This window comes from Populus nigra, chromosome 8, assembly GCF_951802175.1.
Source record: "Populus nigra chromosome 8, ddPopNigr1.1, whole genome shotgun sequence".
Taxonomy (NCBI): Eukaryota; Viridiplantae; Streptophyta; class Magnoliopsida; order Malpighiales; family Salicaceae; genus Populus; species Populus nigra.
The window spans coordinates 2,601,892-2,620,893 of record NC_084859.1 but is presented as its reverse complement, the minus strand read 5'-3'; the positions used below and the strand labels follow the sequence as shown (position 1 = coordinate 2,620,893).

General features: G+C 35.3%; 1 protein-coding gene and 1 long non-coding RNA gene across 2 annotated transcripts in view; one reads left to right on the top strand and one right to left on the bottom strand.

Moving 5' to 3' along the window:
* LOC133701515 (cuscuta receptor 1-like) overlaps positions 1-19,002 on the top strand; it is an 86,067-nt gene that overhangs the window by 14,987 nt on the left and 52,078 nt on the right. The window lies entirely within an intron of this gene.
* On the bottom strand, positions 1,410-8,102 carry LOC133701637 (uncharacterized). Its single transcript, XR_009843599.1, has 6 exons — positions 6,558-8,102; positions 5,412-5,523; positions 4,943-5,033; positions 3,988-4,191; positions 2,377-2,451; positions 1,410-2,126 (listed from the first exon to the last, which is right to left on the bottom strand). It is a non-coding gene; the product is annotated as an uncharacterized LOC133701637 (long non-coding RNA).

Below are 19,002 nucleotides of genomic sequence, written 5' to 3'. Positions count from 1 at the left end.
GATGAAGAAAGGATCATTGAGTTGATGATAACAAGGAATCACGGTTTTGATTCTGGAACAACAATAAAGTGAGGAGAACCTATTAGGAAATTTTTAAAAGAAAATGAAAGGTTCAAACCCTGCCATCAGGAAGAACGACACCAATTTCAGCTTTGGTTAAAGGGAATCGCCAGATGGGATTCCAGGTTGACCGAGCTACAAACATAGTTTTTGGTTTTGCTTAAAAGAGGTCGCCAGAAAAGATCTCATATTTCAGTTTTGGTTAAAGGAGGTCGCCAGAAGGGATCTCATATTTTGGATTTGATTAAAGGAGATTGCTAGAAGGGGTCTCATATTTCAGCTTTTGTAAAAGGGAATCGCCAGATGGGATTCCAGGTTGATTGGGGTTTCAAACATAGATTTTTTTTGTTCTGGTTAAAGGGGATCGCCAGATGGGATCTCAGGTTAGCCCAACCACACACAGAATTTTGGTTCTGGTTAAAGGGGATCGCCATATGGGGTCTCAGGTTAGCCCAACCACACACAAGATAATGGTTCTGGTTAAAGGGGATCGCCAGATGGGATCTCAGGTTAGCCCAACCACACAGGATTTTTTGGTTCTGGTTAAAGAGGATCGCCAGATGGGATCTCAGGTTAGCCCAACCACACACACAAGATAATGGTTCTGGTTAAAGGGGATCGCCAGATGGGATCTCAGGTTAGCCCAACCACATAGGATTTTTTGGTTCTGGTTAAAGGGGATCGCCAGATGGGATCTCAGGTTAGCCCAACCACACATATAATAATGGTTCTGGTTAAAGGGGATCGCCAGATGGGGTCTTAGGTTAGCCCAACCACACACAAGATAATCGTTCTGGTTAAAGGGGATCGCCAGATGGGATCTCAGGTTAGCCCAACCACACAGGATTTTTTGGTTCTGGTTAAAGGGGATCGCCAGATGGGATCTGAGGTTAGCCCAACCACACACAAGATAATGGTTCTGGTTAAAGGGGATCGCCAGATGGGATCTCAGGTTAGCCCAACCACACAGGATTTTTTAGTTCTGGTTTGTATTAATCACTCAAAGAAACAATACAAACAAAGGAGGAGGAGAAAACTCTTCTCAACTCAACTCTACTCACTCAAGCTCTCTCTACTGCTCTCTCTTCTTCTGTTCTCTCTGTGTTTTTACACTTTCAATGTCTTTCTTCTCTCCAGCTCTTCAATGAGCATACATATGTATATATATATATATATGGGAGTGAAGAGGCATAAATCATTGCATGATTATGTCCTCCACCATGTGTCAAGTGGGAGATTAGGTATTCCCACTTGCATATGGTGGGACATTGTTTATCTTCCACTTGCTAAGAATAAATATTTTGGTGCTTCAAGGGTGGTTTTTCCTAAAGTTATGTGGAACCCATCAGTAGAAAAGCAAGCCATGAAGGCTAGGTTAAGAGAAAATTGTCTACATTTACCATCTCATTACATCAGGGACAATGAAAGAGGAAAAACGTTTTCGCCAAGTCGAGAAAGAGCGATTGTCAAAGCTGATGTTTGATTGCGCAAACATAAATGGTAGTCATTAAGGTTATGTTGATGTCCCGGACGGTAGAAAGATGATTCAACATGACAACCTCAAACCCATGTTTACCCATGTTTTAAGAAGATCGTAAGACAGTAATCTAGTCAAATATTTTGGCTTGGATTTGTAGTAAATCCTGTGAAATTTTTGCTACAACATCCTCATCATTCTCTCTTCCTCCTTTTCTTTTCTTAAAACCTCTCATCCCGCATCATCGTGTTCGGCTGTGACATAGAAACCCCAGATAAAGATGAAAGAGAACCATGCTGCAAGCTTGACATATTGTTCTGCTGCATCGTTGGTATAGAACAGTGCACATTCATTGATTGCAACTGGGGATTCAGTTGATTTTCATGGGACTGCAACTGAGGAACTGGAGGCTGGGGAAGTTGTCCTAGCTGTAGATTAGGAAGAGGCCTCCTGAATCTGCTTGGGTTTAGGAAACTTACAATCTGCTTTTAGAGACCTGTAAGAATGTTATCAAGTGCTCCAACATGGCCTTGAATACTTCCAGCTTTTCAAGCTGTTCTGACTTCGGTTGTTGCGGATGAGAGTCAAGCTGGAAAGCAAAGTTAACATACACGAGAATTTAAAATTGCATTGATCCTTTGTAGCAAAACATTTCAATTCTTCTGTGTCAATGCATGATTGTGGGGCGGTTGGGGGGAGGGGTAGGTGATTAGTGCAAATGATACAGTGACAGGCAATGCTGATGAGGAAAACAAATTAATACAAAAGCTCAACGTGGGGAAATTGCAGATAATCATGTGTGGCCACATAATCCGGAAGAAATTGCAGAGACAATTTACCTGCTGTAACCTGGCAGCAATTCTCTGGTACATTTCATTTATTTCAGGGAAATAAGTCTCCTTCATAACTTTGATCTAGGAAGTATAAAAAAAATTATCAGTCATATGCTTGATTTCTTCAGGTGCCAGTCAGAAAGAAAGTAACACAAACAAACTTAAGAGAATTGATTAAAAAAAAAAAGGGCAGAGGACAGCATAAATTAATGGAGATAAAAATAGCAGAGTGGAATGAATGCTGGAAACTCAGGAGGATGTCGATATTGATGGAATGGAAAGATGCAAAGGACAGTGTAATTACAGTCTGTGCATGTCCAGTCTGTGCTGTAGAATCGAGGGATGCTACAAAAATTTCAATGCGGGCAACAAAAGATTAGAATTCATGTATTTTTGTGTGTTTTCCATATACAAGGGTATTTCTGTAATTTTCACACGCTGAAAATTATGAAATATTGCCAGTCTCAGTTTTATTTTCCATTTAGTATTTAATTATTCCCAAAGTATAGCGAGCTTTATTAGGTTTTTCCTATTCTAGATAGGACTATTAGTATTTTCCTATATAGGAATACAAGTCCTTCTTGTATTAGGAACTTCATCTAAATGTTATGTAATCATTCAAACAGGTGGAGAGACCCAATAAATTCAGAATGAGAGGGTGAACAGTTGGTGCAATGCACTGGAGGGTATGATGTGGTAACAAATGCGTGTGTGATTGCAATGATTTCAATAGCAGTGGCATTACTAATGCCATAAATGGCAGCAGTAGCACATAAAGCTACCTAAAAGAGCATTGCTGACTCGAACCATTCATAGTTATTAAACATGGACCGGTCTAGTGGGTTGACCCGGAACCCGGTAGCTAGACCGGTCCGGATAAGACATAAGACCGGGATAAGCAAAAACCCAGCAAAACTCGGTTAACCTGCAGGTTTGACCCGTGACCCAGGCAACCCGGCAAAACCAGGTTGGGACCTCTTTCTTTTTCAAATGTATTTTTTCTCCTAATTACAGACCCCTCTTTTTTATATATATTTTTTAGTTTGTTATTAAACCTTTTTAAAGTTCATTATATAAATACTAGACGAATATTTTATTTTTTCAATGTGGGATTTGAAACCTTTTAGTATATATACTTCATGTTCACAAGAAAAAAAAAGTTTTTTCAATGTGAGATAAAAAAACATTTTTGGTTTAAATACTTTAACTTAAAAGGATAACATACTAATATAGTATCTTTTCAATGTGAGATAAAAAAACCTTTGGAAATAATCTTTTAAACTTCATTATTTATAACATGTATAATATATATTTACATGGATTGTTTCTTAATTTTTTCATATAAAACATTAAAACTTCAAATATTTTTTTAAATTTTTTCTGGGTTGACCCGGGTCAACCCGTATAACCTAGGACTCAGCTCCTTGACCGGGTCAACCCCCGAATTGGGTTCGATAACTATGTAACCATTATGTGAGGTGAACAGTTGGTGCACCGCACTGGAGGGCATCGTGTGGTTACAAATGCATGTGTGATTGCAATAGTTCCAATGGCAGTGGCATTTCTAATGCCATAAGGGGAAGCAGTGGCACATAAAGCTACTGAAAAGAGCATTACCTGGCATTTGTCTCTGAGAATTGGCAAACATAGTGGAGGGAATCCCTTGTCCCATTGAATTCTCCACTGAGTTCTGTGAAACACCGGGGATACTCTGCATGTTCTGTGATACCAACTGCTGACGTGCTTGAGACTGATCTGTGGACGATAGGAGAGGGAGAAACAGCCCTTGATTCTGAACTTGAGGGGGCATACTATGGGATGCTGTTCAAGATAAAACACAAAAGGGAAAACCGTGTCAAAGAACAAAACAAGGCACTGAACAAGGAAGACAAATGAAACATCGGCAGTTCACACATAAAGTTATGAGCGAAAGAATTAGGATGGATTTGATTCAAAGCATAAAAGTGTCCTTTGACAATTTTTGGGGTTGGGGGAAGAAGAGGCGACTGAAAACAAAAATAATATGACAATTTTCAGGGTGGGGGAAAGAAAAGGTGGCAGAAAACAAAAACAATCTGTAATATTCTTGCCTAACATTCATCAATTACTCAACGTTTTGATTAAAGCATGCTAAACACATAGCAATATGCCGAAATAAAATGTAAAAGAGTTTGATAACAATGCGACAAACAAAACAAAAGGTAAGATGTTTAGAAATTCAATGCACAACAGCATTATTTTATACAAAAAAAAGGATCAAATACTTTCTCTCGGAAGAAAAGCAAGAAAGTGACGTCTTATCTCCTAAACAGGAAAATCTTTAAAATCTACCATCTCAATCATAAAATATAAAATAGCCATGCATCATAGTCCTCGTTCCTTAACAAGTTAAGGATGAAACACTTCAGATGCATTACAGAATTAGCATCGTGGAGGTGATCATGAGATTTTTCCAGCAAGGCGATATACATAGCAATATGCAACAATAAAATGTAAAAGAGTTTGATAACAATGCGAGAAGAAAAACAAAAGGTAAGATGTTTAGAAATTCAATGCTCGGCTGCATTATAACCTGCTGGATCCATAGGGGCAGTGGGCATAGTGTTTTGAGACCTGATCTCCATTGAAAGCATCTCCAGAGATATTTTACGCAGATAATCATACTGAAATCAGATATTAATAACAAAACATTAGATCTCAGAGCAATCCATGCTACAAGAGGAGGAAAATGGATAAATGCTCTATCATTTCATCTTTTGTGAGGATATACTTCTATTTCCTCTCTTTTTATTTAATTATTTATGTACTGATTTGCTATTTTCTTTTCGCACGCTTCCCTTGTACTTGAACTTGGTCACTCTAAATAAAACACTTGTCAAGAGAATTAACAAAAAGATGCGAACTCCCAACCAGCCTTGCATACAGAATGAACGGTGAGGAAGTGTAAGCACACTACACACACATTTGTGCATGCATAAATGCATATGTATATTCATGTCAAGAGAATATCATAATTATTGAACCTCGCATTAGGCAAATACCTGATTGGTGGCGGTAGTATGAATCTTTTCCTCAAAACGTATGGCAAATTTCTTGAGTTCTTATAATCCCTCCTGACCAGAAATCAAAAGATGCCTCTTTATTGTCTCCATTCTGCACATGCAAATCATTACGTTTCATTTTTAATGACCAGGTAAGTATAAAAAAGTTAGCAGCAACGAGCAAGAACCCTGAATTCATAAACCACACCAATATCAGAAATGGATGGAATCATTAGCAAAAAATAAAAACAAATAATGAGATAAGCAAGAGTTGGTCAAGTATTATAAGACATCAAAATACATAGACATCCTTTCCCTGTATTATTCCAGAGGTACAGATTATAGGAGTTTACTTGGCCACCCTTCTGTCTAAAAATTCTAGCTACGAGCTTCATATATTAGTGACTTAGTTGCAAAGCAGGGGAGTCTCTGTGAAAACATTACAATAGCATTTACTCTGAGTAACTTCTATGCATGTGCTGTAATTGACAAAGAAAAGAAGAGAAATCCTTTCAATATATGAAAATGCAACGACTTAACCTTATCTCACACTGCAATATATACTCTACATTATTCATTGACCAATGCAAATGCCAGCAGTAGCTGTCTATATGATTTTGGATGTAGAGAGGTCAACAAAACATTCAACTTTATGCTGAGAATCTAGGAAACCATGCACCATTGTGGCTAATTGATTTTTGTCTGCTGCTTTTCAACTTTAAGATCACTATCATTTCAACCCTGTAGAAGTTAAAACAAATAGAAGGCCCAAATCCAACACCATTCATTTAAGTTCAGTTGCAACTCGAGTTTTAAATTGAAACACGTATGCTCATAGCAATAGATTAACCTTGAAATTAAAAGCGGAACAAGCTTCATGCAGCCATCCAAGAGGTCATCATCAAAAGAAGAGATTACACAAGAAATTCCAACAAAAATTACTTCCCAGCACTTTATGTTCCCTCAAATTTGCTTCTCGTGAGAAACAAATGAAAAGATGAAACAGAAAAAAAAAGAAAAAAAAAAGAGGTGTGTGATACTTGATGTTGCCTCATGGCAATCCTGCTGATTTTAATTAACCCTTTGTCATTCTCCTTTTCTTTCATATAAATAAAAAATTTACTATTTTGCAGCACTTGCACATACATTTTGTCGACTATTCTTTTCCGTGAGTCAGGCCGCAATTGAATTCTCCAATCACCCGTGTCCATGACAGGTTCTCCGCAGTGAGCCAACCAAAAAGAAAGAAAAAAAATCATATTGCATGTTAGAATAGACCCTAAAAAGAAAGTCAGGAACGACAAGAAGAGCAAAAGCACATCAAGAACATGAAAAATGGAATATCAGTTTATTCGGACTTGAATAGATTTAGAAAGAACTTCCGTCTAATATCATGTACTTTATTAAAGAATTCAGCCAAATATGGATGCATAACAAATATACACAACCATTCAGGCCAAGGTGCTAGGATCCTGGGTATGCGGCCATTCAAAGCAAAGAATCTTCATGGTGCTTCTAAACCAAAGAAGCATTCCCTTCTAAGCAAATACTTACTGTCAAACCCCACTCCCCTTCCCCTCCTGTTCTTGTTATTTAGGCATATATTTACTTCTCTGAAAGAATAAATATTGTAGGGAGCAAATAGTGTAAATAGAAAGAGGAAAATACCACATCCCCAAAAGAATAAAGAAATAAGAAGAAGACAAAACAAAGTCGTAAAACGAGGCCTTTCAATCCCCAATGAATATCAGCAGACTAAATATCACAACACAAATAGAAGATGACGAGGCCAGAAACATCCAAAGAGATTGTCTAGGATGTTTTAATCTAGGAAAGAGAAGAAGAAAACAACGAGCATTAACAATGAATATTTCATGTTATCATCAACTCTAAAGAGCAGACTCATAAGAATCAACTTAACAAATTTACAGGCACATCTTTCTTTGAATAGACAACACAATAGTCCTGACCATACTAAATTCTCCACCCACAGTAGAATCGGCTGATTGCGCCTTTTTTCGAGTTGCGTTCACGAGCAGCGATTTCATCGGGTTCGATTATATATCTTTTTAATTTACTTATTAAAATCGAATTTCTCTTTCTGGATAGTAATTTCAATTAAATAAATGAAAACACAAATATGAATCTTTTTTTTAAAGAAAAAAACAAAATAGAAAATGAAGCACCTGGTGAAGATTTGAAGCCTTATTGGTATCGGCGGCGGTTTCCGAGAGCGGAGGAGGGAAAGAGAGAGAGCTCAGGTGGGGAGAGGTGAGAAATGTCGGACCACATTGAACAGAGCTTGACAGATGACTTGATTCTTTTCCAGATTTGCAAACAAACTAAAAGAATTGTATTCTTGTTCATAACTAACAAACAAAAACTAAAACTAAAAGAATTATAATTATATAGCTTTTTTATATATAAAATTAAAGAGAGGTTCTGAATATATATGATATAGAAAATTAATTAGAAATCATCAATCATAATAATTTTGATATACTTGTTAACATAGTAATCTTTGTGATCTGAATGGCAAACCCAATTCCTAAACATTCTTCATGCGGGGAAAAAACCAGAATTAATTTGAGTGGTGTCGGCAAAAAGAAGTTCAAAGAAACTTATTTTGTTTGTAAAAAGCAAAGACATATTTGTAAGGACTGTTGTCACGTTAAAGGAAAAAAATGCACAGAGCAATATCATTGAGAATGTTAACGAGAAAGCTACTACGTTTGTTGTAGTTAGGTCAAAAGTAAATTTTGTGGATAATCCTAAAAGGCAGTGAATTTATATTGGAGCCACCTGTCGTATATTTTGTGATATAATATTTTTTTTTATGCAATAATAGCTAATGGACAACAATTATTTTTGGATAATTTAGTGATTGTTTAAAAATACAATAACGGTTTTGTTTGATAGTATTTTTTACTTTAAAACATATCAAAATAATATATTTTAATTTATTTTTTACATTTAAACAATTTAAGAGCACAAAAAAATGAAGCAAGAATAAATTTTAAAAAAATAACAAAACAACGATTCAACCACAACGTCAAATAAATTCTTAATGTGCAAAATCCTAAACCATAAAAAGGTTCATGCTTTTAATATTCAAAAGAGTATTCTTTGTGGCTCGTTGTAAAGCAAGAACAAGTTTAGGTTAGTTTATTAGTCCCCTGAATGACATGGTGGACTATTACGCGTTGACACGTACTACTTACATGGTAGTGTTTTTTATTGATTTATTAATATTTTAATACTTTAAATTACTAAATAGCCATAAAAGCATCTAAATATTACAAAAAAAGCTATATTGCAAAGATGGAAATGTTATCCAAAGCCAGCTTTAGATTTATTTTATTCTAAGATTAACTTTATCTCCATTAGCAAGACAATTATTTTGTGTATAGAAGAGAAAAAAATAAATATATTGTGATAATCCACAGTGTTTTATCTTAGAGTCTATAATGAATCACTTGAATCATTAACCTATTTTAGTTTTTTTTTAATTTTTATAATTCCAATTTATTTTTAGTTCATGTTTAGATTTTTAGCATGCATTCTCAAACCAAATCTCTCCTCTCTTGTACACAGGTATTTTTTTTAACTTTTTTTTTCTCACAATCTAATAATGTCGAAACTTTTTTTTTCTTTTTTTGCTTTTGAAAAAATAGAATAACCCATAATGCAGGTCATTTATCTAGCTGGATACTATAATGATGTTTCATTTTTATATGAATAGTGAAACAGTTTAATTTTTTTAAATTAGTTTTTTATTCTTTTTGATTTGGTTTTGTTTTCTTCTTTTATCTTTTTACAATTTTGTCCTTTTTTATTTAATTATTTTTTAGCCTAATTATATGAGATAAAGTTTCCAATTTAATTAGAAATAAACTACTATACTAAAAAATTTATGCTTCTCTACCTCCTTCACTCTTTATATATATGTATGTATTTTAAACATGTTCTTATATTCTTTCGCCATTTTCTTCCCTTTTTTATTAAACTTTTTTTTGGGTCTAATTGTATGAGATAAAGATCTTAATTTAATTAAAAATTATTTATTATACTAAAAAAAGGTTACGGTTGCCTCCTACTTTACTATTCATATCCTCCCCCTTAAAAAAACAAATAAATTCTTTCTAATTTTTTCTAATTTTGATTGAATGATTTTTGCTATTTTTTTCCTTCCAATTTCATTTTAATATTTTCTTGATTTTGAATTGGTCATCATAATTTATTTTTATTTCTTTTATATGTGATTATCATAGTCTTAAATAAACGTCACTAAATTTGTTTAGTGCTTAATTTTATAAGTGTCTATTTTAGTTATCGTATCATTATATAAAAAATAGTATTTAAATCTAGTGGAGTTCATGATCTGAGTTGTGCATTTAACGAGTTGAGATGCGAAACTCGAATTGATATAGTATATCGTCGTCTCAATAATAAAGAAAGATGTTGTTTTGATTTTTTTTCCTTCAAAATCCAAACCTTGCTTTTAGTGGTCATTTAGGTTGCCTTAATTTGCAATGTCAAGTCAACTAAGTTATGTACAGACAACTCCCTTGTAAATTAATTTTAAACCTATGTCAAGCAAGAAGTTGAATTAAGAGGTTTCAAGGTTATCCACTTGATTGAGTTTAAAAACAATGTTATATTGTTACTTTGTTTTTAAACACTACCTTCCAATTTTTTCCTTCTTTAAATTGAATACACTTTGGCTTTTCCCTGGTTTCATCCTTTAACATTTAATTGATTTTGAATTTGTCTTGTTTCGGTTTGCTTTCTATGATATTTGTTATTGCAATCTCAAACAAATATCCTGATATTTGATTGATACTTAATTTTACGAGTATCTATTTTTATTATAATATCATTAAGTAAAAAATAATTTTTTAAAAAGGTTTTAAACTAGGAGTATTATTCAGGTAGTGGGTTTGGAGAGTTAAACCACAAAATCAATGTCAATCTAATATATCACCGTATCAATGTTATAAAAAAGATGTTATCTTGAAATTTTTTAAAGCCAAATTACATTTTTTACCGGTCATATGGATTGATTTTGAACCAACTACATCGATTGAGTCATGTTAGAAGAACTTTTACTTTGGTTAATTTTAAATTTAATATAAGTAAAGAGACGGATAAAAGGAATTTAAGATTAATTTACTAGATTGAGTTTAATCACGAAGGCAGATGCCAAATAGTTACTTAAGCATATATGATTTTTTTCAGGTTGCTGTGGAAAATCTTCTATATTCTACAGCCCAGTATTTTGTTATAGTTGTTGTTGATGTGGACAAAAGTGCATTTATTTTCTTTTAACTTTTTAAACAATTCTTTTAGTTTTTTTTTTAAATGTTTAATTTCTTGGTATTGAACAAACCCCACTTGTAGAGAGCCTTATGTAGTTCCATGAATTTTTGTGATTTTGTATCCTTTGGTATCATCTTCTTTTACTATTAGTTAATGGATATTCTACCTCTTATTCGTTTTTAATATTGTTGTTTGGCTCACTTGTGTATTCTTTTTATAGATTTTTTGCCTGACTTAATATTCAATAAGTATGTTAATTAAGTATGCATCCAATTTGCAAAAATAGATACATACATGACTTTTATTAATTAATAAGATTGATTACATTAATTCTTGAACTTGTTTTATTTAAATAAATATATAGAATTATGATAATTCATAATTTGATGATTAGATAATATTCGTATAATAAGAATACAAGACGCATGTATATATCGAGTTCAGTTCAATGTTTTTGAAAGGAAATGTTTTATTGATTAATGTATAAGTTTATAAATTTATTTACTAAATAATATCTTGATTAATTAATAAATTTCATGGTCTCAATGATATTAATTTATAGATGTTTAAATGTATATTGTATTAATCTTTTAAAAAATATATAAATTTTACATGATAAAATTAAAAACACTTAACTCCATATAAGGAAAATATTTATTTTTTTAAACGACAATACAAAATATATGATAATACTAATTGTTGTGCATACTGGATCGAAAGCAAACACAAATAAAACACAAACAAGCAGATTTACGTGGTTCCCCAAAACCGGGTACGTTCACGGAGGCAGCAGATTGTATATTATTGGAGGAATGATACAAACACTCAACTCAACCCAGTACAATCCCACAAAACCCAGTGTTTCACTCTTACACTCGGTGTTTCTCTCAAATCTGCACTCTTTCACTCTCACAATTGCATTATTTTCTTTTGCACACTTGCACACACCTCTTCACTTGCACTGCACTCACTAATCACTAATTGTCTCCATTTATAGGAGGAAGGAGAGCAGAAAGGAGAGCCTTGAAATATGCCACTAATTGTGGCACTAGCCACTAATGGTGCTTCCACTAAGCATAGTGGTGGGGTATTGTTATTATCAATAAAATCTAGACAAATCTCCACAAATCTCCACCTTGGCAAGATTTTTCCATCCAATCCTCGTGATCAATCAATGCTGCCTCTGATGCGCCATATGGCGCTGCACCCTGAAGGTGCTCAACACCGAGAGATGTTGACCAAGTCCAAACAATGTTGGAACTTGATCTCTAAGACACATTTTGTGAGCATGTCAGCTGGATTATCTGCGGTACCAATCTTCTGTAGCAGAATATCCCCTTCATCCATAATTTCTCGAACAAAATGAAATCGAACATCAATGTGCTTGGTGCGGGAATGATGAACCTGATTCTTTGCAAGACAAATAGCACTTTGACTATCACAATGGACATCCACGTGCTCTTGAACAATTCCCAAATCTTCAATCAACGTATGTAACCAAATAGCTTCCTTGAAAGCTTCTGTTACTGCCATGTACTCTGCCTCAGTTGTTGACAAAGCTATTGTTGATTGTAACGTTGACCTCCAACTTACAGGCCCTTTAGCAAGTGTAAACACATAGCCTGTTGTGGAACGACGCTTGTCTAAGTCACCAGCATAGTCCGAGTCCACATAACCAGCTAAATTTTGTTCGAGTCTATCATCCCTCTCAAACTTCAAACCAATATCAGTTGTGCCATGAATGTACCGTAGAATCCACTTAACTGCCTGCCAGTAACCCTTTCCCGGATCAATGCATATACCTGCTCACCATACTGACAGCATGTGAAATATTTGGTCTCGTACAAACCATTGCATACATTAATGCACCAACTGCATTTGCATACGGAATTTGAGCCATATGCTTGCGCTCTTCTTCTGTGCGTGGAGATATTGAAGCACTTAGCTTAAAATGAGGAGCTAAAGGTGTGCTTACAGGCTTGATCTTACCATCTACCCCAAATCTCTGTAGAATTTTCTTCAAGTATTGGGTCTGTGTCAAACAGACAGTGCCTTTTCTTCTGTCTCTCTGAATCTCCATGCCAAGAATCTTCTTAGCTTCTCCAAGGTCCTTCATTTCAAACTCAGTTCTTAGTTGAGCTTTCAGTCTATCAATCTCCACCTTGCTCTTCGATGCGATCAATATATCATCCACATATAAGAGCAAATAGATGAAAGAACCATCAAGAAGTTTGCGAAAATATACACAGTGATCAAACTGACTCCGTGTGTATCCATGTTCTGTCATGAACTTATCAAATCGCTTATACCACTGGCGAGGAGATTGTTTCAATCCATACAATGACTTCTTCAGTTTACAAGCCCAATTCTCTTTCCTAGTGACTTTGAAACCATCTGGCTGAGACATGTAAATTTCCTCTTCCAAATCTCCATGTAGGAAGGCAGTTTTCACATCAAATTGGGCTAACTCCAAATCAAACTGTGCAACCAAGGCTAACAGAATACGGATTGATGAATGCTTAACAACTGGAGAGAATACCTCATTATAATCTATCCCCTCCTTTTGAGCATAGCCTTTTGCTACCAATCTTGCTTTGAATCGGATGTTGTCTTTTCCAGGATTACCTTCCTTCTTGGCATATACCCACTTGCAACCAATTGTCTTCTTTCCCTTATGGAGTTGTACCAAATCCCAAGTCTGATTCTTGTGGAGAGATTTTATCTCTTCATCCACTGCCTCTTTCCATTTTGCACTTTCTACACTATATACTACTTCTTTATAGGTGTAGGGGATTCCATCATCAATCACCGGAAGTGCATAAGCCACCATGTTACAATACCGAGCAGGTTTCTTGATAACCCTTTATGGTTTACTCATTGCAATGGATTCTTGTTATGTGGTTGCTGGAGTTATTGCATCCTCTTCATCTGAACTTTCATCTGAATCTCCTTCAGTAGGGATTGTCTGAACAGTCTTTACAGGAATGACTGAAGTCTCCAACTCCACCTGTTGTGCATCACCAGACTGTTTTTCCTTCTCCTGTGATTTCTCTTGTTGTAACATGCCAGACTCATCAAAAGTGACATCTCTACTCAAAATCATTTTCTTTGATTCAGAACACCAGAGTTTGTAACCTTTTTCTCCTCCACTAAAGCCCAAAAATATAGCTTTCTTGGCTCTAGGATCTAGCTTGGACTCAGTAACATGATAATATGCTGAGCAACCAAATATACGCATAGAGTCATAATCATTTGCAGGAGAGCTTGACCATACCTCTAAGGGGGTTCTTCCATTTAATTCTGCTGAAGGTAATCGATTAACAATATGACGAGCATAGCTTAATGCCTCGCCCCAGAACACTTTGCTTAGTCTTGAATGTGATAGCATACATCGGACTTTCTCTACCAATGTGCAGTTCATGCGTTCTGCTACTCCATTCTATTGTGGTGTTTTGCGAACAGTAAAATGTCGCTTGATCCCTTCATTCTGACAAACTTTAAAGAAAGGATCTGAAGTGTACTCACCAACATTATCTGACCGAAGAGTCTTAACCCTCCTTCCAGTTTGAGTCTCCACCATTTTCTTCCATTTCAGAAAGATACCAAGGACCTCATCCTTGTGTTTCATCATGTACACCCATACTCGTCTTGAGAAATCATCAATAAAAGTAACAAACCAACGATTACCTCCAAGAGATTCATTCTTTGAAGGTCCCCATACGTCTGTGTGAACATAATCTAGGATCCCTTTTATGTTGTGTACCGCAGTGCCAAACTTGACCCTTGTCTGTTTTTCAAGAACACAATGCTCGCAGAACCCATGCTTCCCAATCTTGGCGCCTTTTAATAGACCTTGCTCTACTAATCCTTGCAAAGCCTTTTCACCAGCATGCCCTAAGCGCATGTGCCAAAGTTGGGAATTATCTGCTTCATCATCTTCTATACTTTTGGAAACAGCTGCTGTACCAGTAACTGTAGATCCATCTAGGAAATATAAGTTTCCTATCCTCGTGCCTCTTAAGACAACTAATGCACCACGGATTGCTCTCAGGACTCCACCATGCATGATAATCTTATAACCACTGGATTCTAGGACTCCAAGTGAGAAGAGATTTTTCTTCAAATCAGGTACATACCGTACATCTGTTAGTGTCTTGACTACCCCATTATGCATCTTCAGATAGATAGTCCCAATCCCTTTGATCTCACTAACATCATCATTACCCATCAACACAACTCCTCCATCGAACTCCTCGAGTCTCGAGAATAAGTGCTTGTTAGGGCACATGTGATAGGAACATGCAGAATCAAGAACCCATTCACCAGAATGGTTTTCTGGTGATGAGACCATGAATGCAGAGTCTTGTTCATCCTCATCTCGTGCAACGTTCACAGTTGGTTCATTTTTTTCCTTGTTGCCCTTGATTGGACAATCTTTCTTCCAGTGCCCTTTTTTGTGACAAAAGGCACACTCATCTTTTGCAAGACATCGTCTGTTTGATGATTCTCCTCTGGATTTTGAGCGAGATCTCCCTTGCCCTCGAAATCTTCTGGGGTTTGTTCTGCCTATAACTGTCAATGCTTCTGACGTTGACTCCTTGTGAACAATCTGGTCCTTCTTCCGGTACTCATTGTTCACCAAAGCATTGGACACATCAATGAATTTAATCTTTTCTTTACCATACAGTAAAGTGGTGACGAGATGTTCATATGTGTCAGGCAGTGAATTCAATAACAACAGAGCTTTATCTTCATCATCAATTTCCACATCTAAATTCTTCAAATCAGCTATCATTTTATTAAAATCATTTAGATACTCATTCATAGAAGTACCTTTCTTGTGCTGAAAACGGAAGATCCTTTTCTTCAAGTAAAGACGATTCTCTATACTCTTCTTCATAAACTTGTCCTCTAGTGCTTGCCATAATTCCTTTGCAGAGTTTTGTTCTGAAAAGGCGTACTTCTAATCCTTTACAAGACAAAGTCGGATGGAACTGCAAGCCAACCAATTTATCCTTTCCCAGCTTTTATCATCCAGATCCTCCGGTTTATCTTCTAGAGTGAAATCCAAATTCATTTGGACAAGCATATCCATGACTTTACATTTCTACATGCCAAAATTACCTTTCCCGTCAAACTTCTCCACCTCAAATTTGGTACTCGATACCGGGATGTATTGTGGAGGTATACTAACATTCCCCGCTGATCTTTCTTCTGGAATATCAGCCATTAGGACGTCTTTGAATTACAAATGGACTCCTAAAATTGTTAAAATACACACTTTTATGCTCAAAAGAGCCAAAATAGTAACTTCGATGTGCTGTTTCACAAAACAGACACCACGGTTGCGTCCGGAATGGTTGAAAATGTTAGGAATCAACTTGACTCGGCCAAAAACGGGTCAAAAAATCACTGAGTTGGCCAAAAAACCAATCTGACTGAGTTGACTCAGGGAAGGAATATTCTGTCTCTGATAAAGAATATTCTGTCACGGGAATATTCTCTTACTGTTAACGGAATATTCTTATTCTAATAAGAGAATATTCAGTCACTGTTGGATGACGTGTCTGATGACGTGGCTGATGACAGGGTGATGTGGACCCTTTGTTGATGACGTGGATGATGACTCAGCGCCTACGTTTCGGATGACGTGGCTGTCTTCTCAGGCGAGAATTCCGGCACTGACTGGTTTTTCCGGCAAAACTTCGGCGAGCTCTACAGGGCACGTTTCAACTCCGATTTCGATGATCTTTATATCGCCGGACTCATATCGACGAGAGGAATCTCCGTAACTAGTCAAAAGCAAGATCTGAGAACTTTGAAAATTCTGCAACTTTAAACAGAGAGCTGAAAAAAACATGTTTTTCTGTGTTTAAGCTTCCCTAATGCTCTGATACCAATTTGTTGTGCATTCTGGACCGAAAGCAAACACAAATAAAGCACAAACAAGCAGATTTACGTGGTTCCCCAAAACCAGGTACATCCACGGAGGCAGCAGATTGTATATTATTGGAGGAATGATACAAACACTCAACTCAACCCAGTACAATCTCACAAAACCCAGTGTTTCACTCTTACACTCAGTGTTTCTCTCAAATCTGCACTCTTTCACTCTCACAATTGCATTATTTTCTTCTGCACACTTGCACACACCTCTTCACTTGCATTGCACTCACTAATCACTAATTGTCTCCATTTATAGGAGGAAGGAGAGCAGAAAGGAGAGCCTTGAAACATGCCACTAATTGTGGCACTAGCCACTAATGGTGCTTCCACTAAGCATAGTGGTGGGGTATTGTTATTATCAATAAAATCTAGACAAATCTCCACACTAATATGTAAATTCAAATCTATCTCTAATGAGGCATATGTCATTGCGGCAACAATTGCTTACTAGGGACATCATTAGCTTTTTAGCTTCCATTGGTTTAGCCATGCATTGCCTCTTTCATTTCTCAACTGATTGTTTTTAACATTCCATGTTAATTTTATTTGTAGATGAAGCTCTCAAATGTACTCTTGGAATCAACAACTTAGGTTACAATTACATGAACATCGCCCTTTTTTTCTCACACATACATATTAAAGAACTTTGGCATGCTTAACTTTCTCACTATATATGGCTTTGTCTAAAAAATGATGATTGATCTTTCGTATAAGAGTTACTTTTCATGCCATTGTTCATTCTTCTCCCTTTCAATTTGCCTTAGCATTTGTTGTTTCCCTTTCAATTCTTCTACTTTTTATGATGCTGAAAAGAAAATTTTCCAACTGTTACTTGGTTCAACTGTTACTAGATTTGCTTTTCCAACTTCCATTAACAATTTGAGTGGCTTGCACATTGGTTGCTTATGTTTATTGATGATAGCTTTTATTGCCTTTTTTCTTTTCGTTTGTAATTCACAACAATAGATTGGGTCTGATCATCTTGGTCTGGAATTGACATGAAAAAAAAAGAGAAAGAAATTTACATTCTCTACTTTAGATGGCTTGAGCATTGTTCGCTATAACAACAGATTAGGTCTGATTATCTTGGTCTGGAATTGGCAGGAAAAAAAAACAGAAACTTGCATTGTCTGCTTTAGATGGCTTGAGCATTGTTTGCTAGATGTTCATTAATTTTTCTTTTTGCAATGGACTCTTGCATATTTGACAGATCATGCTACCTTTTTCACGCTATTATTGTTCTCTTTTGAACTGCCAAGATGATTGGTTGGATAATAGCCACTGTGATTAGAGAAACTGAAATAATTTATAGTCTGCAAGTCTGTAAATTCATTACGCCAGTCATGTTTTTATCCAAACATTTGCCAAGAGTCAAGACCAAAGTTAGATCAATAACAAAAAGATGAAAAAACACCCTAAGATAAAAGTGACAAAATTCATAAAACTCAAACACTAATAATTTAATGTCAAACAGAGAGATACTATTTCACCAATCGAGTCACAGGTATCTAACATATTCATACCTAATGATTTTCCACAAAGTGGTGATGAAAGCTTGTACAAATCTTTTTATTTTCCAATTCGACCCGATCCATTTGTTCGTTGAGCTATTTATTCTATCGCAGATGTTTCTGGAACATCTCTAACAGAGGGACCAATAATTTAATGCCAATAATTCACCAATGCCGAAATGTTTTTTTTTTTTAAAAAAAAAATTAGGATAGCCCGTAGTGTAGGTCACCTATCTAGTTGAATACTATAGTGATGTTTCATTTTTATATGAATAGTCAAGCATTTTATTTTTTTTAATTAGTTTTTTTTTCTTTTTGATTTGGTTCTGTTTTTTTTTTAAAAAATTAGTCCTTATTTTGTTGTTTAATTCTTTTTTAGCCTAATTATATGAGATAAGGTTTTCAATTTAATTAGAAATAAACTACTATACTAAAAAAGTTATCTTTCTCTACTTCCTTCTCTTTATTATTTTTTTTGTTTTTTTAAATTAGTCTTTATATTTTTTCGCTTCTTGATTTGGTGTTTTTTCATTTTTTTTCCTTTCATTTTTTTACAAATCGGTCTTTAGAAATCTTCTTCCCTTTTTTATTTAACTCCTTTTGGGTCTAATTGTATGAGATAAAGATTTTAATTTAATTAAAAATTATTTATTATACTAAAAAAGTTAGCTTTTCCCTCCTACTTCACTATTCATATCCTCCCGTTTTTTTTTTTTTAATTCTATCTTCTAATTTTTTCTTCTTTTGATTGAATGATTTTTGCCTTTTTTTCCTTCCAATTTCACTTTAATATTTTGTTGATTTTAAATTGATTA